The following is a 26,312-nucleotide window of genomic DNA, read 5'->3' as shown; positions in this document are numbered from 1 at the left end:
TTTTTTCAGCCTGAAGCTCCAGGATTGGCAGGTGGAGTAGGTGACGTCCTGTTTCCTGTAATGATATAAAGATGTCTGTGCTTTAGTCTCTGGAAGGAAGCAGCAGCTCCTGCCGAATGGCCTCCTCTTCCTGTGAACATGTAAACTTACATGCCCATGATGGCCACAGCGCAGTGGAGCTCCACCTGTCTGTGTCTGAGGACAGAGCCTCACTGGGATAAATATGGAAGAGACATGGAGGAGACCGCTATCACTTTCTCAGAGAGAGACTCTGGGCACCGAGCCAGATTTCATCTGGAAACACAGGAAACAATGTTCTGCTATCTGCGTTTTTCATCAGGGATCGTAATTAAGACACAGAAACCCGACTACAGGCTCATGTGGGTCTCTCAGCTGACCGAAATTTTTATTATTTTTTTATTTCATGTTAATGTTGTTTATTATTGTGCAGATATTTATCTGAATACTGTATGTATAGATGCCTTACATAAGATACACAGAGACCTGTTGCTGGTCAACTTGTTGAAAAGCTCAGTTATGGTGAACAAATTATTTGCTTCATGTTACAGCTGCAATAATACAGACAATGTTGTACTTTTAAGTGACATGCATGTGCTTCAAGAAAAGCACATTATTATATAAAAAACATTTGCAGCCTCTAAGACACACTGTTAAGATAAGTTATGAGAAAAGGCAACAGTATCAGAGAAGAAAAGATATTCTAATGTCAATTTAATCAGCAGCTTAGAGGTTTTAAAAAACGGTGTTGGCTTAAAAGCATGTCACACTATATCCCAGAAATCACAGCATGACCTTTTCAACCTGTAACATCAACCTACCAGCAGCTGCTCACCCGTATTGTGTGAGGCTTTGTGCCGTGTGTGTGCCTGCACCACCTCCACCCTTCCTCTAGCCTGCATCCATCTGAGGCAGGAGGAGACAGCCGTGTTGAATTTGGAAGCGCAAGCAGGGGAAAATATACTCCCAGACTGCGGGGTCGATTCAGAGAGGAGGGCCCTCGGATTTTGGAAACATGAGACACCATCGGCTATGATTGCAGCTCCCTCTTGCTCAGGAAATACCTGTCCTAAGAAAAGAGGTGAAAAGACCCACCAAACAGTCGGGGCATTGTTCCCCACAGATGAGGGCATCTGGGTCATGTGACAATAGAAAGACGGGCACAACTGAGAGGCTGAGCCAAGCCAGAAGGTGTGGGAGAACAAACAACTTCAGACCCGGCCTTATGTAATTACAGGTATAAAGGTAGGATTCAGAGTGTGTGTTGTCATGAAACACTACAAAGAAAATCCAACAAAATGCTTCTATATTCTTACACGTGTAAAGGATTTGTTTGCATTAGTGTACCAACTCTCTTCTTTTATATACTGGCTTTTCACTCAGGTGTTAAATACCTGTTTACACTTTGAACAGGATTTTGAAGTTGGAGAAGCGTTCTCAGGCAAATGTGTGCAGAAGATTATATGATTGTGTTGTGCAATAACCATTCCAAGTACTTTTAATCTCTGGTACAACTGTGTCAGATGTTAAAGTTTAGTTCTGATGAGCTATGTTTGCAAGGGAGCTTTGACAGTTAATTCACTCCGTGCTTTGTATCAATTCATTACTTTTCGTACATGTGTTTAAAAAATAATTGATAGGATTCGTGACATGGTTTTGATGTATCTTCTGTTATTTAAGGAGAACTGCAATTTTTTGATGTCTCTTTTCAAGGCTGTACATTTTAAAGAGAAACATCCATTACAGATAATGAGATGTTTTGATGTGGCTGGTGTGAAAAGGTAAACATGAAAAGAAACACAATCATGCAGTTTGTAGGCAAATTACAGCACCTTCATCTCTGATGAGTGGGTGTGGAATCTCCCAGAGCAGGCATGGACACAGTAAGCAGCTTTACACTGCTCTATTGTTTCATGTGCCAGGTAAAATAAACACATCAACAAGCAGAACACATAAACTGTGAGATAATTATCCATATCCTCGAGCATGGAGTGACCGCTGGCTTAACAACATACATTGTGTGCTGTTCTATGAAGGCAAATCTCAAATGCACAGAAAGAGTCAAAGCACCATTTTCCTTTGTCCTGAGGAGGAAACCCAACTCCTCTGCTCCCAAGAGGGGACAGCTGGTGGGGGGGGGAGTGGCAGTTGCAGCTGCAGCCACAGCAGATGATAGTGGGTTTCGGAAAGCAGGCGCGGGGCGCAGGACACCAGCGCCCGTATCGGGGTGAGGAGTACAACAGTTACAGTGAGCGATGATGACGGCCCCACTCAAACTTGTTTTGACCCCAACTTTTGGCCAGCAAAGAAAGCAGAATAATGAAAGGCATTTATGGAGACTTTTATCAGAGGATGTCAGTCAGGAAGTGCGGGGCTCCATGCAGTAAGACCCTGCTGTTTTTCAGCCAGGGTAAGATGAGGTGATGAGCAACACACCAAGTGGAAGAATGTGTTTGTCACTCCTTCTTAACAGTCAGAAATCCCATGTGATTGAACATGAATCATCACACCTGGTTTGTATGATCCTCTGTGGAGAAAACAATGAAACAATAGCACCCAAAGTGTGAGATATAAACGCATAAAAACCCACCTCACTCCTTTCAAAGTGTATGCGGTATATGCCATCTCCTCCTGTCTATGGAAAACTTGGTTAAATGGGTGTGTAATAGCAATTCCATATGTAAATTGTGGGAGTAGGCGGTGAGTATCAATTTTCAGAAACACATAACCAATCACACTGCCCTTCTTTGCTGCACCTGGGTAATAGGGCCACACCTTGTACCTCAATTAGACAAAAGCAATGAAAAGCCATATGGTAAGCTGTCTAAATCCATGGAATTCCAGCTCCTTTAAAGGGGAGGATGGGTTGTAGACTCTACCCTGAAAACGGACATTACAGACGTCATGTGGACTTCATGGATGCAACTGACCAACAGGTGATTAGAAAATATAGTTTCAATGGACAGACCCTTCTGGGCACTTTGGAGATCCGGCAGTCATGCAATTCCAGTCATGACCAAGGTGATGACTGCATCCATTTTTATGCATGCAGCATTTTGCAGACCTCAAACACAGAACAGAAGGGAATAATAATAATAATAATAATAATAATAATAATAATAATAATAGCATCACATTTTGTGCTAAATCAATTCATTTCTCATTCATTCCGAGTGTCCTTTATTTTTCTTGATCTGAAATGCTTGCTTATTTCTCTCTTGCTCTTTTTTCAGAAAAGCAGATCTCTTTTTTATTTTTCTTTTTCAGATGACACTATATTTCTTTTACCTGATATTGCACTCAATATTCTTCCTTTTTAGCTGCTCCAAGCTTTCAACTTGGTGGCCGCATGCACTTCGAACCAATTCAAAAAGTATTTCACATGTACAACAAGGAAAGATAGGGCCTGAACATTTCTTTTTTTTCAGTGCAAATTATTTAAATGTGAGTTCTGATCATTGATTCAGCGTCTGTACTGAATTGTTCCAATGCTTTGAGAGACACACATGCATGTGCAAAATCAGCAGCCTTTCTGAAACAGGCTAATTTTGAATGGCTTCATTGCAGGCAGTGGGAAAACGCAGAGCCTTTGCTACAGAGGCATTATGTTTAAAAGATACCAATCTTTCTGCTGGCAAATGAGATAGACTCACAGTAGCAACTAATTTGAAAGAAAAAATTAGACAGAAGCAGAGTTTGCCTTAATTGACAGATAAATTAAGTCTACATTCACATATGAATTTACTTTAGGTTTACTAAGACTTGTCGTGCAGTTTTAGGAGCTGGGAGGTGATGATTCATTCACTGTGAGGTGCGTCTGAGGGTAGTTATCCACCCCAGAACCACTATATATTTAAGAAGCCACACAGCATAGGGTTCTGTTTACCTTTGATACCACAGCTACCCACCACAGATGCATCGTAAAATGCATCCTTTTAAAAATGTCAAGTACAAATGACATTTTAATTTTTGCACATATATCACATTGTATGCAGTAGTTCCCTGACAGTCTGCCTTGCTTAGCTAAAAATGACAATCAATGGAAATGAAAATCATTTTAAATGGAGGGTTCAGTGATAGATGATCATTTCAGAGAAACCAACTGGATGTTATTGCTGTCACATGTATTCCACACTCCCAGTCTCTTTGCCAAACTGTTCACGTCCTGCTTTGTCAATAAAGTTGTTTCAGCATTTTCTAATTACATACAATACACATCACAAGAGGGCTCACATTAAAACCTCTAAACTGTACTACCAGATGTCTGAACATGACTTATATGTACTGTATAGCCCCTTATATAACGTATCCGGCCATTAGCCGGAAGAGCTGTATGTGAGAACGCAAATGTTCGAATCAGTCGGACTGGACATGTGACGGACTTCGTTCTGCCAGCTCCCTAGTACAAAGTCCGGCTCATGTCGGAGTGAGCACATGTGTGAACAGAGCAGGTAACGTTCCGGAGAATCCACAGTGAGCAAGTGGGCGTGTTGATGACATTTCTGTCATGCGACTGGCGCGGAACCGGAAGAATACAAACATGTGCCGCGTGTACTCTTTTCTACGTGCCTGTATATTGCTTTCCACTGTTTCGTTGATATTGCGGATATGTCCAAATACATGCTGTTTTGAGTCCAATGATCGTTAAAAAGATAGTTAGCTATAGTTATACTGCCAAAACTTGTCTCTTACGATGATCAATAACGTTGGTTAGTAGTTTATTATCTGGCTAGTAGCTAGCTAAGCTGTAGCTAAGTAATAGTGATAGGTATAGTGGGATAGGTGAACTGGTGACCTAACATTACATAGCAAACAACAAAACCTTACCTTCTTGTTATAATAAATGTATAATTAATAATAAATTATGTGTACCGGTAGCACCATTTTGATGGCTACCCAAAAGTACAATAGCTATGTTTGCCTTCTCTTCTTCTGTGCCACATTATGTGCCCATACCACTTGAAAACACTTCAACTCGCAAATGCTTTTCATGAACTCGTCAACACTTTTCACTCGTGAGAATGCAAGTGGCGTCTAACTGGAAAATACCAAAAGGAAATCGAGACGTTTCTAAACTCGTAATGATTTCAAGCAACAATGGTAACATACTACAAATGTAATTATTAATGGTCGCATACTGGGTACTACAGTGAAAAATAGCATGCAGTATACAGTATGCATTAGGCGGTTTTGAATACAGCCACTGTGATTTCCGCCACATACTTTTTGCGTCATGTCCTGCCTCCTGCATGCTCTACCCAGGCGCCGCCCCTCACCTAAACCAAACCGGAGTATTTCCAGTAGGTGTGAACGCGTCTGTCACGGACAATCTCCTGTTGTGTGCTACATGTGTGAAAGGGCAATTCCGGCCAAGTTCCGGACCTGATTCTCCGGACGTTGTCCAGTGTTCATGTGTGAAAACGGCTTATTTCAACTTCCTATTATATATTTATGTAAAAATAATCTTACATAATTAACTATACAAACACTCTGCTCTGGCTAGTCTAAAAACTATAAAACTACAAGATCATATCAAGTCACCTCTAGCTAGCCCAACAGTTTGGCATTGTATAATAGTGTTACAGGCACAGAGGAAAGGGCATACGGGAGCCACCAGAAAAACACTTTACTTATCAAAAGCATTTTATGTGTCTTTAATAATAAAAATGCTTATACCACAGCAGTTGCTTGGAAGATTCATTTTTACTTAAAAGGCAGCATGTTTGAGCTCCCACGTGCTTTCCAGCAAAGTGAATGCTCCTGATTGCAAGTAGCAATGCCACCAGGCTGAAACTGATGTCATGACTAGTCTCAAACATCAGATAAAAAAGGTCATTTGGTGAAAATAAACAGCCTCTCTTGAGAGAAAGGGGCTTAATTCACTGTCTGGATATAGGCCAGCTCACTCCATGTCCACTACACTGAACGTCAAGGCAACTGTCATTGTTAAGGCCTTCAAATAAACATAGTTATTTTGAGTTATTATGTCGGTCAATTCATTGTCACTGTCTTAGAAACGTGTAACCTTGGCAATAAAGATGTGCATAATTTAGAATATAGAATCCTGAGAGACTGGTGAAAGTTCCAGAGAGACAGACAATATATAAAAGCAATAGACTGTGGAATTCAGAACTGTGTTTTTATGTTCACTTCTTTAATGTGATGAGGGGAATTTTCAGAGCTTACTTTTTCAAGGTGTCAATTTTATAACATATACCAGAATTGTTCAGTCAATACGTATTGAAAAGTGAAAAGCCACCAGCTCACCCATCAAGGAAATTAACTCAGGCAATGGAAACTGGAATGACAAAATAAGATTGTTTCATATTGTAAAGCAACATGAGTCTGATTTGATTGAACTGTTAATGTTTGCTTTGTTTCTCTGAGAATTTAAAGAACATTCAGGGCTATTATCTGACAGATGTTTAATAGTTAATTTTAAAATGATTACTTAACAATTACAGTTGTGAATGTGAAAATTTGAATGTGAAATACAGACGTGGAATTCATTTTATATTTCCTGAAGTATTTCCTTTTTTGTATTTATTTAGCAAACACACACAGAGTCAATGGCACTTCCATGACAAATTTATTAATATTTCCCTTGGGATTATCCTAGGTGCCTTTTAAACATTTGCTTGACTTCTCTCTTTGCCAGTTTATTTATCCTTACTTTAATGTATAATGAGATGAATATCACAGAGAAAGGATTTACAACTGAAAAAATAAACAGTGAAATAAAATGGAATTTGCCTTCAGCAATAAAACTCATTCAGCTGACTTCCTAATTCAAACCAGAAAATTGTGGAATTTTACAACACAATTAGGACACTGATTTTTCCCAAAAACAACATTCTCACACTGCAATGTTGACGTCAGTGAACTTCTCTGTGTGAATCAACACAATTGAAAAACAGATTTGAATCCATCCAAGAAAACAAACCATCAGCCATTCAGAATGTGCCTTGTATAAAGGTATTCTCCCTAAGTTAATTCAGAAGTTTTTTTTTCCTTGTTGAATCAGTTGGAACATCTTTGCCTTTTCATTGTCTGTATCTTTAAACCCATCCATTTCCAACCCCATTTATTCAAGATTCATGTTTTTTAATTCTGTCCAAATTGGGCTGGGGTGGGAGAGAGGGAGGGAGAGGTTGTTAAATGAGCACCATTGTTTCAAGCACTAATCCTGCCAGGATCACCTAGGGCTTCCAGAGATGCAAAACAGAGAGGAGTCTGGGAGAAAACTTTTCCAGGCAGTGTAACACAAACCGATGCTGGGTCGGGGCCTGGCGGCCTGCCACCTCAGGCCCTGGTAATTTATGTTGTTAAAGCATTGTTCGGAGACACTGAAGCTGAGACGTGACCGGGGGCGTCTTGGCAACAGTGCTGGTAAATGTACCACAAGAACTGCTGCCGGAATACTGATGAAGTTGCACGCTGACGGAGTCTGTGTTCTGCAGGTGACAGCGGGGCAAGATGGCCGCCCAGGTAGAGCCGTGCAGTAAGACCTGCTAATCTGTGCACACCTCTTCCTGTTTGCCGTACCTCGGGGCCCGGTCCACACACTGAAAATACAGGCTCTGTTATCAATGTTCAGCGTCTTCCTCTGGAAATAATATTTCCCATGAGACTATCAGCCGGCATAATTGACCCCTTGTCTGCTGGTACAAGTGTAAATATTGGAGTGATTGCACAGGGTGATAAGTCACTGTGTCAGTTCCGTCACAAGGAGGGGGATAATAGAGTGACTGTGAGCGCTGTGAACACTTTTTCTGTGCTTTCGCGACAGATGAGGTCATCTTTTGGAGACAGCAGTGGGCCCCCGTTGACTGCGGAATGTGGGTGAAAGTAGCAGAGCTGTGGCCGGCCATACACGACTCCCGCACAAGAATTACATCAATGGGCCTGGACACTGTTAAGCCAGAGCTCACTGCCCCAGACAGGATACAGGCCTTCTCCCTCAGGGGAGTGAAGACTGGAGGGCCTCCCTTTTGGAAACAGGCATCCCATCTCACAAATATCTCTCTCGAGACCCCGGTTGCCTTGCACTGTTCTTCTCATGGACGTGCTGTTAGACAGCTCTGAGAAAAGAAGTAAAAACATCACTAAGATTAAATGGTATGCATTCTGTTACAAGCGGGACTGTGAGGATCAGGACTTTGAAACTCTGGCTGGGCTTAATGTGCTGCCGTCTGTGAAGGTTTGCATTACAGACTGCAATTAAAATGCCTTTATTCCAAAAAGATTGTAATAATATATTGAGAGTACATTTTATAGAATATATTTTTCATGAGCACAATTTTGATCTTTTTTAATTTTTCATCTTAAATAATTAAGGTAATGCCTACATATTGTAGGCATTCAACTTTGTATACTTAGGCTGTTTTGCATTAATTAACCTGGAGAAATGGTTTCATTCAGCTCTTATGCACAGGTCTTTTTGTTCACAGAACAATTCCCCTGCGGTGTTATTCTAATGCTATTCTAATGCAGTTGTAATGACCATGCAATGAGTACATGAGCACAGCCACCTGTCCACCAGACTGCTGGGCTTCTGCAGGGCGGAGCAGAGGCCTGTCTGTTGTATAACATGAGGGGGATAAGAAACATGTAGAATGTACAGTTTTAGAAGAGGCTGTGTCACAGCAGGGGGTGTTTTATTAGCTCTGTTGAAATGACCAGGTCATTAAACATCAAGAGCCGGCTGTCTGCGCAGGCTGGGGAGCCCTTTGAGAGAGAAGCTGTGAACTGGGGAGGGGGATGAGTGTTTCGCACCTTCAGAGGAACTTTATTTGATAGCGTGGTGTGCAGACGAGGCAGTTTTCAGAGACAATAATCAGACTCTGTACTTTAGCTGAAACACGATCCTCCGAATTGAGACATGCTGCTTGGTGGTGGTCCAGGCAAAACATCTTCCTCTCCATAGCCACCAAGCAGACGCAGGGATTACCACTGTCTTTGAGGAGTAAAGGGACCTTTGGTTGACCTGTCTCAGAATCAAATGAACTTGTGTGGGTAAATTGTATTATTATTACTATTAGTAGTAGAGAAGTTGTATAGTTTCAATAGCAAAAACAACATTCATATCTTTTTTTGAAGGAACTGGAGGAAACATTGATGAAATTGGTCATTGTGAATATCATATAACTAATTTCTGTACCAGATATTGCCTTCAGAATTTATAGCTGAAAAGAATACCATTATGCCTACAATTGTTAGTTTTATTACTATTAAAACTAAATGATTTCATGTCATTAAACAGGGGTTATTTATGGTTTTAATAATTCTGTTGCATGGCAGTTTTAAAAATTGCATGTTGTTTACTATGTTTTATAGATGTCATAATTTTTTCATCATGAATACTTGCGCCCCATACACACGGTGGCCTGGGTTTACAAAAAAAAAACAGAAATTATCTCTACATCAACTCCTTTTCCCTCTCCCTCCCCACAAGTGGGTCAGCCTCTCTCTTTATTAACAGTAAAATTGTTGTTCCATACTGAAGTTAATGAAAAAAAGTAAATTAGGTTTCTATATAAAAGAGAGGCAGTTACTGGAGTGTAGTAATCCAATATGCTGTGGTTTCTGTCCTCAGAGTACCCCTTTAGCTATCTAGCAAGAGACTGATGTGTACCTTTGTGTATACAAGTTCTGATAGAATTATTGTGTGCTTTTACAGTAACTGCCATTACTGTATAAACTTGGCATCTCTGTTTTAACAAACACAAATCACTTTGCAAAAAGTAAATCACATTTATAAAGTTGTAGCAGGAGGAGGTCACCCAAGCGAAATGCCCTCCACCTTCATCCTGGTGCATTTTCCATACCATTTAAGGTTAATGGCTGGACAAATACACAAGTGTCAATCAAACATCATGAAGAATTTGGACAGTCAAGTAAGATACTGTCATAAGCAAACAACAAGTCTGTGACAACAAAAAGCTTCAGTATGTTTGTTCAAGTGTGCGCTGCACTGTGTATCATTGTGCATCAATATAAGTAAGGCAGAACAAATGGCTGACATCCCATCAGTTGATCTGTCTCCATGTGGAGGTGAAAAGGACCCTAAGAAATAAAAATCCCCTCCTCTTGACCCAGCTAGAGCTGGAGGGTACATTTCTCACAACTGGCATACCTCAGCTATACATGAGCTATTAATAATCTCAGTGACATGCACAATCAAGTCTTCATCTTTTCTGCTTTGTTTAAAATGCTTTTTAATGTCTTGTGACTATATCCACATTCCAGATTGCCTATAACCTGAGGGTGGTGCTGGATACTAACCTGTCTTTCAAAGGAGACAGAGTGTAGTAGTGACAGACAGCTGCAGATTCCTGCTCTATAACATTAAGAAGGATTCACACATTTCTTACTACCAGTTCAGCACAACTCCTGGTCCAGGCCCTCAAGGATTACCAGACAGAGATAATTAAATTCTCTTTTCGTTGGCCTCCCTGCGAGTAACATCAGGCCTCTCTAGCTGATTGAGAGCCCTGCAGCAGCACCTATCCACACTACTTTGGTGGAAGAGAGTGCTACAGACTCCCAGTCAGAGCCATCTGAGCTGTAAGCCTCAGTCTGCAGACTGAAATATCAATGTTAAGAAACAACAGTCTTACTTCACATCATAAAAAAAAAACATTAACTACTCTTACAAGAGCTGCTTTCTCAAAGATGTCCTAAAACAAGGTATGTTTGAACGGCATTATTATGTAAACACATATAATAATTGCTTGTTTATTGCATGATTATGATAAATGTGTTTTGTTGTGTCTGGGACAAATCCCCTTTGTACCTAGGTCTATCACTGCTTCAGTACCACATTGACAGACTTCCCATTAGCTTTAATGTCAAGAACATGTCCCCTGACAGTCCTGGACCAAACGCTGTGCTGGTAAAGTACACATTTACATTCAGTGTAATGAACAGTCTGCTGAAAGTCATGTTCCTGCATAAATGCTGTTGGTACGTGCTTAAACAGTTGACAGCTGCCTCTTGGATAAAAAGTATAACTTTAAGACTACATGGTTTGTTTTCCAACTTAACTTTAGATTTTCCATTAAGCTTAATTCCACAGTTTTCTTCTTTCACTGTACACAAATAACTCAGACTGAGAAACATTTTAAGTCATGACATTAATTTTGATTTATGGAGTTTTTTTCTGTGAACAATTTCACAAATGAGCATTTTCCTGCGTGAGCTAATGGGAGCATTCAGGAGAGGTTAAAGGCATGCTAGCGCTGCTTTTAAGGGCCTATTGAGTTGTCAGTACATATTGAACAGATTGGGTTAAGGGCCTAGCCCTACTGAAGCATGGCCCAGCTAACATCTTTGTGATTCAGCCGTGTTTTCCACAGAAACATTAGCACTGAGGAGATTCTGCTCCAGGAAAATGATTGTTGAGAGAAATATGCCTGAAAGAAACTTTCCACAACTGTTTATCTAAATGCAATACAAAAGGAAAAAGATTCATTTTATTGCACACAAGAACAGTGGGTACACCTACACTCTCCAAACTGAAAGGTATCTCTGTTTCACAAGAAAACAAATTCACTCATTAACAGTTGGAGTTCTTTATGTTCATATATGTTGTTTACAGATGGAAATGAGAATTGCTTAATGGATCTGACTCACTGTTCACAAAGATGCCTGAGGATTCAAAATCTGAAATTTTCTAGCCTAAAGAGTCTTCTCATACTTTTTATAAAGCATTTTATAAAGCAATGAAGTTAAATCTTTTGTTTTGAGTTGTTTCCTGTGACAATGAAGCTGTTCCTAAAATCTCTCCCCGTGTGTTCCTGTTGGGCTTTCTATAAAGCTGCTGGAATTATTCCAAAAATATCTGTAACACAGCTTTCACAAACATAACTAGAAACATATGTGTGGATCAGGAGTATTACATCTAAATACTACAGAAATATGTGAGTATCACATTCTGTCAGCATTTTCATAATGTTCAGCCTGGCTCACTGTGTAGTTCTGTGCATTACAGTATGAAAGTTTAATGCACAGCACGCTATCAAAGAGAAAAAAAAATCACTTTTCAAGATTTTAAATTCTCATACATTATGATACCATTGCCCATTCAGAAGAGTGGTCTATGAGCTCATTGACCTCATTTGTTCAGAATTATCACCATCACTGTAAATGTAGCCTCATTATATAGAGTTTGTGTGTGTGTGTGTGTGTGTGTGTGTGTGTGTGTGTGCGTGTGTGTGACAGATGTGTATCACAGGGTGCTCTTGAACATCTACAGTTAATTATCAATTCCCATAGTAACTGCTAAATTGTCTCATGCATGCTGTGCTGTGCTGCAGGAAACAGGAAGACAGGAAGTGACACACATGACTAATGAGTTTAAAGGCGGGTTGAGCTAATGGTTTGGTATGTTGTATCCATCACAAACAGAGCATACTGCTGTGTTAAGAGGCAGCACAGATGCATTTGGGAAGGGAAAGACTCATGTGGTGAGTTTACATTTATAGTGGAATCAGAGTTTTTCCTGCACCTGTCCTGAATTTTGGTGTTATTTACCCCTCACAGCACTGTAGTTTCTTTTCAAATGCTATTTGCTGGTTTTACATGAAGCACACCTGTAATAATTTCTGTTACTTTGTGAATGTGGTATCCATCTGTCAATGATCCTCTTGTGAAAAAGAGCAGCCAACTACAATGATTAATATACTGCCCTGAACCTTTGTCATTATCTGATATGCTGGAAGTTTGAGGTTAAACAGGAGCTACGACTTCATATCAGATTATTTCTGCATCCAAATAGGAAAACAAGTGGAGATAATAATTTGAAACTACTGTACCTGCTACAGCAAATGCAAAACTTGTTTTGCTATGAAGTCTCCACCTACAGCATTATTTATTTGGCACTATCATTTCCAGCACTTAACCTACTGTTAATGCTGTATCTCCTGCTGGTTGAACAGTGATGGCTGTTCTAGAATAACTTGCCTGCCATTTTAATAAGGCAGAAAAGATGGCTGCATTTCCCTTGCCCTTCTTTGCGCAGCTACGTTCAAAACAACATCACACATCTTAGGGTTGGATGCCAAAAACTGCAGTAAAAATCATACTACAGTATCTCCCCTGGATGACTACATACAGTATATGTTATTGTTCTGATTATTGTGAACAAGAAATTTGCTCATTTCCACCACAATCTCTGCTATGTCCATAGTACAGCTGACCCAACCAGGGCAGTTTGGCACTTTAGATCCATCTACAGAAAAAATCGGCAGTTCAACAGCTTCTACAGAAAATATCCTGCTTATTAGATGTTTACAAGAATGTAACTGTCAGATCATTCACAACGTGAACAGTGATTTTGATGGTGGCCAGCCAGCAGGTGTCAGTCATGTCAGAGAACAGAGAGGAAAGCTTCTTTTTCTGGAAAGTCTTTGACACGGTCATGCCTTTGGTAGAGCATAGACACAATGCAGTAACATACAATACCAGTCACAAAAGTATCATTTCCTTGTACGGTTTGTGTGCAGTTCAATTTCCTGTGCAATTGGTGTGTTTGTATTGAAATAATTAGCAGTATGTGTTTGTATACTGGATGGCATTACTTACAGTTGCACTTCAGCGCATATGATCCTTTCTGCCATTATGCATTGTGTGTTTAGCGGTTGAGCTGCTGTTTTGCTTCATGTGCTGGTAAAGGTCATCATGTTTATTCACTACCAGAGAGTTCCAAAGAAGCAAGGGCTTTCTCCCAAATGAGGGCCTGCGGCAATGAGACCGAGGCGGGACAGGCAGGCAGGTTCTGGGCTGCTCTGTGTTTTATCCCGAGCAGGGTGGTCCAAGCCGCCCGCTCAGAGCAGCACATTTTAAAACAATACCCTTCTCTCCAAACAGACCTGGCTATATCATCGTTACAGTGGAGGGGGGTTGGAAACCATTTTTTGAGACGAGACAACAATAGCAACAGAATGCTCCCTCTGATGATGATTAATCAGCACTGTAAGACTTGGTTCTAAGGTTACAGAGACTGCTTCATTATATGCTGAAACGCGCAGAGAGCTTGTATGTGCCCAACTGAGTGCAGGCGAATCTCAGCTTAATGTCACTGCTGGTAAGATTTAAAAAAGAAAAAGAGGAACAAATGGAACTGAAGCAGCAGTTGGTGGGACCGCGTGTGTGATTACGTCCTTAATTACTATGTTGCACTCAGCAAACACGGATCCAACTGGAACTGGTTTTGTATAGTGGAAACTTTCTTTGGTGAGTCATGCTAGACCTTAAAGCAGATTCTGAAAAATATTTTCCATAAAGCAGTAGTCATTATTGATTCCACACTGCTATCTGCCCTCTTTCTAGAGAACAGTGTTTCCTTTGAATATCTTGTTGGTTTGTTCACTGTGTGAAATACATCCAAAATTACAGGCCTGCTCATCAGAATGAAGAGAAGGACCAGACTATGTCAATCATGCCATTAATATGATTGTCAGTTTTAAGTCATTTAGAAATGTTTCTGTTGACAAATCTTTTTCTGCCATTTTCCCACAAGTTAAAGATTTCACAAATTATAATAAAGCAGCCATACATTAAGATGAAAAAGAATCAGAAGAAGAAACTGTTGAGAACCATGCTCACTGTTCAAGGCACTGAGTCACTGTTCAACTCCCTGACCAGCTCGCATTCTGTCATATACAAACCTCTGCCCTGTCACTTGCTAATCACAATATACCAGCCATTTTAAATAATAAGCTATTGTCGTTTTTAAAGAATATAATGATGTGATTATTCTGAGCCGTGTTTATGTGTTTATCTAGAGTTATTCTTGATCAGGTGCTTTTGGAAGTGGAAAAGATTTGACATTTGTGGCTTTTATGTGTTTTTTTGGCCAGTGGCACTCTGTCATTGAAATTGGCAGTTATCTGTAATCAGTTATCTTTGCTGTTGTGTTGCTGGACTTACTTAATACACTACACTGAGGAACCCATGAGATATCAAGTAAATATTACAATATTGGCAACACTGCTACCATCTCTGTCATGCTGAGGGAGGAAAATTTACAGAAGAGGAAACCTTGATCGATATATTGTTCAGCAAATACACAATAATGTGAGTAATAACTGGTCAAAAAGTAAACTTCTTTCCATAGCACGATAGACCGCAATCACAAAACAATACAGCGCAATCAATGAATGAAGGAAACTAAGGCCCCCCTCATTCTCACTGCTGGCCATGTTGCGCTCCCATAGATAAATTCCCTGAGTCTTTGTGTCAAGGAGTGTAGATCGCGGCTACCATTTTGCGCTGTGATGATCTGGGATCAGTCGGCTGGGAAAACTAAAAGTTTCAAGTTGACGCGTGGCGCGGGTGAGGCATCCGCGAGAAACGGTTTGTCTCTGTGCAGGACAATGTCGCGTTTCTCGTTCACTGATTTTGGAGAGACACAAAACGGATGCCAGTAGTCTATGTTCCTGCTAATTGCTCGGAACGAAGAGCTCCCACGCACCCCTTCCACCAATCCAGAGCGGCGGAGCGGGTCGAAAGATCTGCTGTCCCCGCAGGAGACGAGGAGGGTCACCAGTCACACAACAACGACGGCGGGTTAGAGTAAAGAATGGAACCGGGCGCAATTAATCCCAAGCCCGGACCCGTCTCTGCCAGGTTCAGGGTTGCCTGTTTCCCGGCACAAACGCTCGCATGTGAAAATAACGGAGAAACAGACGCCCGGAGACGGGAGCAGAGCGGCTTGGCTTAATTGCGAGGGCTTTTTGGTTCCTGTTTTGATGAGTGTGGTTTCTCCTTCGTGCCGCGCTTAATGCACGCTGTTTAGATTTTGGCCGTTTCCCCTACATTTTAGCTGAATAATAACTAGTGTTTGTCGATCTCCATTTCAGAGGACACCACATATCAATTAATTACCCTCAGATGTGGAAAATAGTTTTGAACTTTCGTAATGAACATTTTTGTTTGAAATAACTTTCCGCGTGTGTGGTCCACATAAATGCAGTTATTACAGTTACAAATCTGGACGTGTCGTGTGATGCCTAATGTTGCTCTGCGTCTTGATATAATATTGATATTGGTATTTTTCCATTTTGGCCCTAGCGCTCAGTGATGCACACATGGTTTCCAAAATGAGCTGAATAAATTAAATCAAGGTCCTAACTGTGGGTAGCACTATTAAGAAAATTAACATGTTTCTGCAGTCACACATGCCTTTGTATTCTGGCTCTGACTTTACTCATGCTTTAAAAGCAAACCTATTCTCTATATGTGAGACAGCTGGAATGTGGCATTCTGTAATAACAGACCTTGTCACTAAAAACACAATAAAACACAGCAGAGTTCAACTGGACACTGAGCCAGCTAGTATGCAGCACTCTGAGGATTATGGGAAAAATAATGAGCAGAACACAGGCCCATGCTCTGAGACTCCCAGCCGTGTGATAGACGCTGTAACTGAGCCAGCTTGAGGAGCGCAGCTTTCTGAACCGTTTGGAACATAACACTAATGACAGAACAATGGATGAAAGGAGCAGTCGGCCGCCCGCTCACTCAGCACTGGAGAGCGTTCAAAGCCACAGAGCATAATTCAAGGGCAGCGCAATGAAAGCTGGGGTTTCTGGTTTGGGGTCAAATGAAGAGTCAAGCACCAGGATTCCTCGTGGACTCTAAACAGGAAGTCATTGTGAGGAGCATAATCAGCGAGGGAGGCTGAGTCATGGCGAAGGCCCCGCCTCCCCCTACGTTCCAAGGAGAACAGCCTTCTGGGAGGGAATTATTTCTAACTGCCCATAGGAGTTTACCACTCACTGAGGAGGTCCTTACCACTAGCAGAGAGAAACATTGCTCAAACTATAGGATCCATTCAGTTTGGATGAATAGATCCTATAGTCCTGTGTTGTGCCAAGAGAATGTCTTTATTTTACTTTTCTGATCTGTCTCATCATTTTAACTTGATCAAAGAACAAACTAACCATTTAAAAATAAAACATGCTTGTTGATAGATTTCTTTTTTCAGTTTGAATATGAGTTTTCCAGTCACACTACATGTGTGTAGTGGTGGGGAGGATCATGGGCAATTAGTCAGGAGCACTCCCCCTTTCCTGCACTTGGCTGAGCTGTGGCTGTTTACACAAACCTCCTTTTTCAACACTGTCCTGTCTTCCGTCTGTTTAAGGATAAACTGCAGACCACCTCCTTCTAGCTGCATAACCTAAAGCGGAAAATTTAAACCTTTGCAATATTTCTATTCATACTACAAACATTTGCATAGCTGTCCTACGCTCATTCTGGGCTCATTTCAGCAGTGAGCCTTTTTCCCATGGTGTTCAGGCTTAAGTCTCTGGTGGACTGGATTCCAATGCACACATGTTAATCATCCTCAAAAAACAGTATTACCACCCTCTTCCCAGGATATAAGTAGGATCCTACACAAGCCTACCCTTGTGTGTACCCCTGTTCAGTTCCCATCAAGGGTCAAAGACTACCTGATCAGATGGGCGTGGTCTATAGGTGACATTTGTGTCAGAATGATGTCACCCACTCATCTCTGCCCAGGCCACCTCCAGGCTGTCTGGATCAATGCTTACAGGGGTAGGTGCACCATCATTTCATCCACCACAACAGAGACAAACTGCCTGCTCATGTGATACTTACCAGCGGTGCTGTTCCCCTTCAAGTATGATGCCCTGAAAATCGGTTGTGCCAGGAGTCAGTAATTTGATGTGCTTTAAGTCAGTGGCAACACATCACAGCCCCAAGTGTAGGGCGGCATTTTATGTCAGGTTGGCTTTTCTTGGAAAATGATACACGTGCTTGAAGTTTTAAATAATAATAATAGTTACAACATGATATGTGTGAGAATTTTTGGCCTGTGGTGTAGTCAAAGAAGTGGGCTTTGCAGTTTGTCATACGATGAAAAACAGGATGGCGAATGTAACCATGAGAATGGAACAGCCATGTGGAGTATCATTCTGAGGCCATGACTCACTGATTAGAGCAAGATTATAGAGCTTAGCCATGGGTTGGGAAAGCCATGAGGAACTTTCCTTATACATGACCAAACCTACATGGTGGAAACATGAGCCTTCTGGAACAAAATAAGAAGAGTGACCCCCCCCACCCCCCACACACACCCAACATCACCCCAGTACACACACACACACACACTTTCTGGCCTATTTCTGTCATTTGCAATGCATGGCAGAGGCGGCAGGACAGGAGAGATACCACAGTAAAGGAAAATGACACTGAAACAACACAGATACTGATGTCTGAGATGTCAGGAACATTTTCAGTCTTTGAAAAGTCATCGCTTTTGACAGGAAAAAAACTGCAGTCCCTCATTCTCTGTGGTGTCTCATTCCACCAGAGGTACCTCATTTAATAAGCATCTGCAAAAGTGGAGCTTGGAGAGTAAAAACAGGCTTTCAGGGACTATATCTTAATTTGGAATTAAGGCAAAATTCATAGACATCATGCCTAACTGACATGTTTCTTGACATTTGAAATGAACACTTGGTGGCTACTTAGTAGCAGACTTCTTGGTGGCAGATACTCTAATTCACTGATTCTCAATCCTGCTCCTGCAGCCCCCCTGCTCTGCACGTTATCCATCTTTCTGCCCTACCTACCTGACTGAGCTCATCAGTGGCACTTTTGATTAGCTGAGCACACCTGATTTAATCAAGAGCATGTTAGTCATTTCAATCAGGTGTGTTCGGAGCAAAGATAGATAGAAGATATGCAGGACAGGGGGGCTCCAGGAGTAGGATTGAGAAACACTGCAGTCTAATTCAACTGAATATTCACTACAACAAATAAAGTACTACTGAGTCCTACTGAGAGGAAACAACTATGTCCTATGTGGGACTATAAACAGCAACCTTCAGGTTACAAGCTTAGCGCCTTGGTCACTGAAACCCCATGGCAATGTACAGGCCACTTGCTGACTGAATCCTTCGGGACTGTGATCTTTACAAAATTAAAAACCTGAAATGGCCTTTGAAATGGGGAATGGCATCTCAGGCTTCATGTTTACCTATTCAACTTGACTACAGGGTGACTAGAGAGCTTAGTGACAGCAGCAATACTATTGAATACATTTCAGTTTGGTTTGCAGTGGCACAAGTTAAAGGTCATTGACAAATTTCTCTCATCATTGCACTATGATCATTCTATTTTGGAATATTTTGAACAGTGACTGTGAACAGACCCCTTCAGTCTCAGTGAACAGATTCAGTTTCAGAAGGTATTTCAGCTCCAAATTATACCATGGTGCTGGAAAAATGAAATGTAGGCTGTAGACTTTTGTTTGCTAATCATTTTGATTTGAATGTGAGTCTTATTGTTAGCCTGCATGATAATTTTACATTACTGCTTTAGCACTGTAATGAGCTGGGAACACTTCATAGCAAAACCTGCCTATAGTGGAGGAGCTCACATCTGGTTTGCAAGCTAAATGCTGAGGTTCCATGAAGGTTCAATGGAGGCCTCTGGTTTCTGCCAGTCAGTGGCTGAGGGAAAAGGCCCAACATTAAACACAAATCTTAACTACAGGAAGCAGGCCTGCTATCGCAGTATAATCATTTGTATTGGCCGACGACCAGTGTCACACATTAAAGGCCTTGTTTACTGTTTTTCACAAGGCCAGAAGTTTTCATATAAATAAATCAGAAACCCTCACAAGCACCCGGGGTTTAGAAGTTTGTTTTTGCTGTCTTACCGCCAGATGTGCAGCAAAAACATGGAATGAGTTCAAAAAGACAAGTGTGTGTTATGAGTTATCAGCTCTTTTCAAAAGCAAAGTTGATCATCTCTTACTTCCTTTATACTCAAACTGTTATTTGAGCCCATCACCTTGTATCTTTTCCATCTACAGTGCCGCTAGTTGCTGAGTGAGCAAAGGGGACTAAACTGGAATAGTTGCAAGGAAATTGTCACTGTTTACGGATAACTTATTTTGAATTTCTTATTCTAACATGCGTAATGAACACAGAAGAGGTCTGCACCTCCACAAATGAGATCCAAACCTCTGTTCTCATTGCACAACTCATTCTATCCACCAGCATGCTACCAGTTGCACTAAAGGCAATTTCCCCCGAGATCAATAGGGAGCAATGCTAGCTAACTCACAGGGAGTGTCACCACTGAAAGTGCTCTGTTGCCTGCTACCCTACCAGTTTTACACAGGCTGCCCAAGCTACCACCTCTTAGCTCTGCTACACAGGCAGATAGGTTTCCCCTCAGTGATGGAACAGCACCCGGCCTGGCCGTTGATATGAAACTTCTGCTACTGTGAGATAAAGCACCTCCCCCTGAGAATGGGATTGACATCAGCCGAAAATACTAACATCATGTCTACGTTTCCACCTCTAATCTACCACTGTGCAGGCCAAGTGATCATACATTCCTGTGTACAGTGTGTGTAAATCTGTACCTGTGTCTTTATTATTAATTCTCCAGCATAAATATAAAACAGAAACAGTTTTTCACCAAATATTAAAATTTCAATTTCCATTTAGTAAAGGCTGGAAAGTACTGTCAGTATTGACATTATCTCACCTAAAAGAGTGACATACTCCTTGCTTGCTGTTATTGGCAAATCTAGCTTTTTCAAGGATATCAGCATTTATCTCTCCTGGATGCTGTTTTATATATTTATTGGTAATATGTCAACAGAGGATTTAAACACTTAAAAACTACAGTCTATTGATGTCTTTCAACAATATTATAATGTTAATGTGCTTTCTTTCAAAGCAACTGCCATTTCCACTTAGTGTTTATATTTCTGTTGCCAAAAATGTGTCAGTTAAGATCCAAATAACATACAACATATGAATTAGTGTTTTTTTCTTTACTTTCACTCCTCTGTGGAGCATTATGATATACATTTTTAATTAGCAGTGACATTTACACATGAAAAAGAAGAGCATGATCCCTCTGTACATCTAATCTTTTAAAAAATCTCTTCTAAAAGGCTTTGGCACATTAGAGCAGGTTTTACAGTTTAAAAATAAAGAAAAGCTTTGATCACAGGAACTCACACTTTGAAGAGAACCAATATTGTATTTAATCACTGGGAAAAAAATTCACTCTGCTGGAAGTTCTTCTCCAAGAAATCTTGCATCTCTCTCCTTGTCATTTTAATTAAGCTTACTTTACTGGTGCAGAACATGTTTACTAAATATTGTCAAAGCATATTATGCAATACAAAAAAGAAACTGACAAAAAACAAATAAAACAAGATCATTAACACATATAAAGTTACTGTATCTAGGTATGTCTGTATATGCATACATACATATACATATATGTATATATGCTTGTGTGTGTGTGTGTGTGTATGTGTGTGTGTGTGTGTGTGTATGCATGTGTGCGTGTGTGTGCGTGTGTGTGCGTGTGTGTGTATGTGTGTGTGTATTTGGTCATCTATAAAGAAAAACAAATCTCTCTGATCTGTTTTGCTGTGACAGTTGCACACTTCCACTGTGGTATGGATAGTGTCTTAAACATAAGATTAAACATCTCTGCATTATATATGCTTGACATTTATTGGCCAATTTTAGGCTTCAGCTCAGACTGCTGAATAGCGAGAGTGAGAGTGATTTCAGCCCCACCACGGTTCAGTACCATTGGCCTGTGCCCCCACTGAGGTCGCTGCAATTGGCCCTACTGTCCTAAATCTGTCTCCCTGACATTAACACCCATGCTTTATTAAACTCATGACTCCATGGCCGTGGAAAAAAAAAGGTGCCTGGCTTGCAAGCCATGATCCCTGCCCGGTCCCGCGTGGATACATTTCATAAAAACCCAAAACAGATCGCTTTTGTCCAGTGCACTATCTTGCCATCTCGGATAATGGGTGGCAGGGGACCGAGCTCTCTCCATGTGCTTAGGTTATGCCTCATTTTCGTGGCCAATGAATTCCAGATGTGCTCCATCATAAGAAAGCGAAAGCAAGCTGGGCCGGGGAGAGCGCACTTCCTGTGTGCCGCTCCCGTACCGATCGTTCCGGACACAATGCCGGCAAGAGGCGGTGCCAGGCTAACGGGGGCAGGGACCCTCCAGACTCAGGGGCTTAAGGGCTATATGAGAATCTGGCTTTCCAGAGATGTTTTTTTTAACATATCCTGTCTCCTCCTTGAAAAAGACAATCTCAGTGGAAAAGCAGGAATTATAACTTAAGGAGTTATTATGAGTATGATTATGAGTTAAGGGCAGAGTCCTTTCTCCCTCTGAAACCTGGGCTGTCAGGGTTCTACAGTATCAACCCAAGTCATAGATCACAGAGAGCTAATGTTCTTTATTATGAACATAACATAAGCTGTGTCTCACTTTGTCATTTTTAAACCAGAATAACAGTCTTAGAATAGGGTACTTGTCACTTACACCATTTTCACTGGGTTGAATTACTTAATAATAAACAGGAGAGGAGACTGGCTTCAGAGTTATTTCACAACGGCAGAAGAATTTTTCAGTAAAGCTAAATGTAAACACTGCAAAATATAGTTCCTGTTCAGCATTGTGAAATACTGTGTGTGGTCTGCTTTTAAACCGAGGTAAGAAAGGCATGGCTGGAAAAATAATGTCTCTTTTTTTAATAAATAGCTAATCCTCCTAGCCAGAGGACAGAGGAGAAGAGGATCTGCAGAACTGTGCTGCAATAAACCATTCATATCTAGGGAACACACAGGGGAGATTCTAGAAGGGTTTTCTTGTTACTTTAGCTCCTACTTTGTAACATGTCAGTATCCACATTGGCTACATGCTGATGCTGGGATTGATTTCATAACTGAAACAAAAGTGGACAGCTGCACAGCTATGTTAAATAAGACATCAGTAAAGTATATAGACAGAGACAGTCATTTTACACTGTCAGTACTACTGCGAGGAATGAACCCACAGAGGCACATAAAAGCTTCGCTATGGAGAAAACCTCCAAACACACAGATCTGAGGGAAATAAAAAAATGGAAAAGTCACTTTCGCTGTAGGAAGGTGCATAAACAAAAAGAAATTAAACCTTCCAGACACGGAGAATGAATGACATAGTTACAGTGGATCAATAAGAGCTGTTTGCATTAGTGTAGGTCTACTGTGTTCATTGGCTGTAGCCATTTTTAGGTACTGTGAAATCTCCATTTCCTTGTTTGTCTTGCAAGAAATTCCCACATCTAATTAGATGGCATAACTGTAGATTATCAACCAAATAATAACAGAGCATAAAGTCCTCAGAGATAAACAGCAAATATGTGTGCAACAACCTGTGTAAAGCAGAAAAGTTACACAGCTTTTTCATTCAGTGACAGCATTATAAATCATGGACTGAAGACACAGGTATTTTAATAGACAGCAATGAGGATATTGTATGTAGCCCAAATGTTGTGCTGTTAAAAGGCAAACCTACACTGTATCTTAAAAATTGCTAATTGACACCAAATAAGCATGTTAATGCATCCACTTCAAAAGCTTCTCAACTGTATCCTTTTAATTTATTGCGGATTTCAAAGGATAACAGATTAAGGTATCACTGAGGACAGCAAAGTGTTCTCATTGGTTCAGATAATATCATCACAATGGATGCTGTAGCTAGTAGCGAAATCATTTGGTTTCATTTCACAGTAATTCACTGACTAGCATGAACTTTATACTAACCTAACATTTTGCATATAAGAGCACTTTTAACATTTAATTTAATTAATTTAACATTAATGGGGCATTCACAGAGCTATAATGGAGGCTCTGATTGTAACAGCATCCTTGAATAATCCCATGCAGCAAAGTTAAATTTTCAACACAATGTACCTAAAACAATTAAGTAATTAATTAGCAAAATAATATTATTTCAAGGGTCCCAAAGAATCAAAGTTTGACTCTCAGTTCAATAAATTCTTTATTGAGGACAAATCAGCATGAACATACAATGTACATGTACCTGAAATGTTATTTTACAGCTAATAGCATGTCTTACAGTTTGCATCACTGAGAATGTAACATAACTAGCAAACTAACTAATGTTCATTAGCTTATTAGCCTACTTAGTTTGTAATGTTCTAAAGCATGATCTTGTTTCTGTTTAGACTATCTTTAGGTAGTGAGGTGATATGTACCTCATGTTTGACAATTTCAACCAAAACATTTACGCTGTGATGTATCACTGAGGTATTTAAAATTAAACTGGTTGTTATCACATAGGGAATTCCAGCTAACTATCACACTACTCTGAATTTCCTATTAAGGAAGAGCAAAATCTGACACTTTGCAAAATTCCACAGGTTACCCATATGGCTAAGTGACAGATTGCTGAGCAAAGGTTGGTGCCTGAATGTTCTACTCCTTCGCAACAAACCACACATGACTGGGGTTTTGAAAGCTTACAAATCAAACGTACAAGGTTTAGCAACAAGCTGTTACAACCCAACTTTGGTGTTTATATTTAATGAAAGCTGTAGGAAAAGTTGGTGTTTAAATTTTGTGTAGCAAAGTTCTGCACATGTTTCACATGCAGGCTAACCATGCTGCAGCCCCCATGTGCCTGTGCCTCACGCAGGCATACTCTGCCACTCATTACTTACATCTTAACAAATCAGCAATGTTAGGAAGCCTCTGTAACACTGGCACCAATGGAGTTACAAAAGAAAATAAGCTGCCCGACTGCGATCTGTCCGCAAAAGCTAAATATTGACTTAGTGACCTGTAATCAAAGTCGCGCACATGACAGGAATGGAAATAAACACCATCATGTGTGGGATGTCTCCGTCTGCCTCCTCCGTCCCACAGAACAGGAGCCAGCGACACCGCCCGGAGCTGTCTGCGCCGTTAATCTGGTAATGGGCCCACACCGAAGCGCTGCTCGGCCTGCATAAAGCCGGCAGCAAGGGAAAAGCACGCTCACTTATGAGCACGCCTAAATATGCGTTCCCTCTCTCTGTGTTTTTGGACGACTTTAAGTTTGAAATTTCCACATGAAATTTCACATTTTCTATGTCTTCAATAGAAAGAGTACTACCATTTTAAACAGATGGTAGAACTGTGAGAAAGTGAAATCCAGGAATATTCAAGTGAAATTGTGTTGCCTAATTCTTTAAGTTAATTTCTCTGAGTCCCAATCTGTATAATTACAATTGAACTGTACATTTATTAGATTATAGATTACAAGCTTTTTTAATAGCAGTGGGTTGTTTTATTCAATTGTACATTACATTATTGGCATTTAGCAAATGCTCTCATCCAGAGCAACTTACCTCAGTTACAGTTTTTAACAATATTACTCATTTATACAGCCGGATATTTACTTGTGTGTTAAGTACTTTGCCCAAGGGTACAGCGGTATTTCCCCAGCAGGGAACTGAACCAGCAACCTTTCAATTATGAGTCCTGCTCCTTACCACTGTGCTACACTGCCGCTCCGGTGTAGAATGTAGAATGTCATTGTCATTGTAGAATGACACATAAAGGAGTTGGTATTGATTAGCAATTGATATAGATGTTTGACACTTTTTGACAAACAGTGGAATATCTGCATAGACTAAAATGCTGATAAAATGTACTTTTGGAATGTGCACTGAATATAAATATTCTCTGATTGTGGATTAACAGAAAATTAATAGAAAATTAGATGTAAATACATTGGTAAATATTTTACTTAAATTAAGATTTTGATCATGTAAACTGAAAAAATCAGTTTTGAAAAAAATCCTTTTGAAAGCAGTTCAGTCATCCCCACAGCTGAAACTACTCATACACACATCTGCTTTCAATATTGTTTCATTTTTTACTCATATGAATAGCATACCCCCATAAATGACATTTGAGGACTTTTATGATTTGCCAAAAATGAAACAATGAAAGGAAATCAAAGCTTTGCAACAGATTTTCATTTTGAAACACAATTTTTCAGAACCTTGGTAAAAACTTACATCACCAGTACAGCCATCGGTCATTACCCATGAGTGTGCATGTGCATGTACAGTGCTATATCAGTTAAAATCACCCATTCTGTTTTCTGTCCATGTTAGCTTCTTCCTTTATGTTAGCTGCCTTTATGTCTGAAGACTGCAGTTGTCAGTTGCCTGCAGAAGGCAGTGTGCTCAGTAAGGTTGTTCTTGATACAGGGTCTGTGTTTGTAGCCCATTTGTTTTCTGTCAAAAGGAATAAACATTGAGTTCTGAACTTTCAGCAGGCAACTGCTTGCCCTGCCCTTAGCCATAGACTGCAGTGACAAGAAAGAAGAAGCTCTTCTGAGGCACTTCAGCTCTTAAGGGGAGCTAAACAGTCTCTGTCTGCAGCAGAAGGCAAGTTTCAAGGATAAGATGACAATCA

The sequence above is a fragment of the Megalops cyprinoides genome, chromosome 5 (genome assembly GCF_013368585.1).
Source record: "Megalops cyprinoides isolate fMegCyp1 chromosome 5, fMegCyp1.pri, whole genome shotgun sequence".
NCBI lineage: Eukaryota > Metazoa > Chordata > Actinopteri > Elopiformes > Megalopidae > Megalops > Megalops cyprinoides.
Note: the sequence above shows the minus strand (reverse complement) of the source record.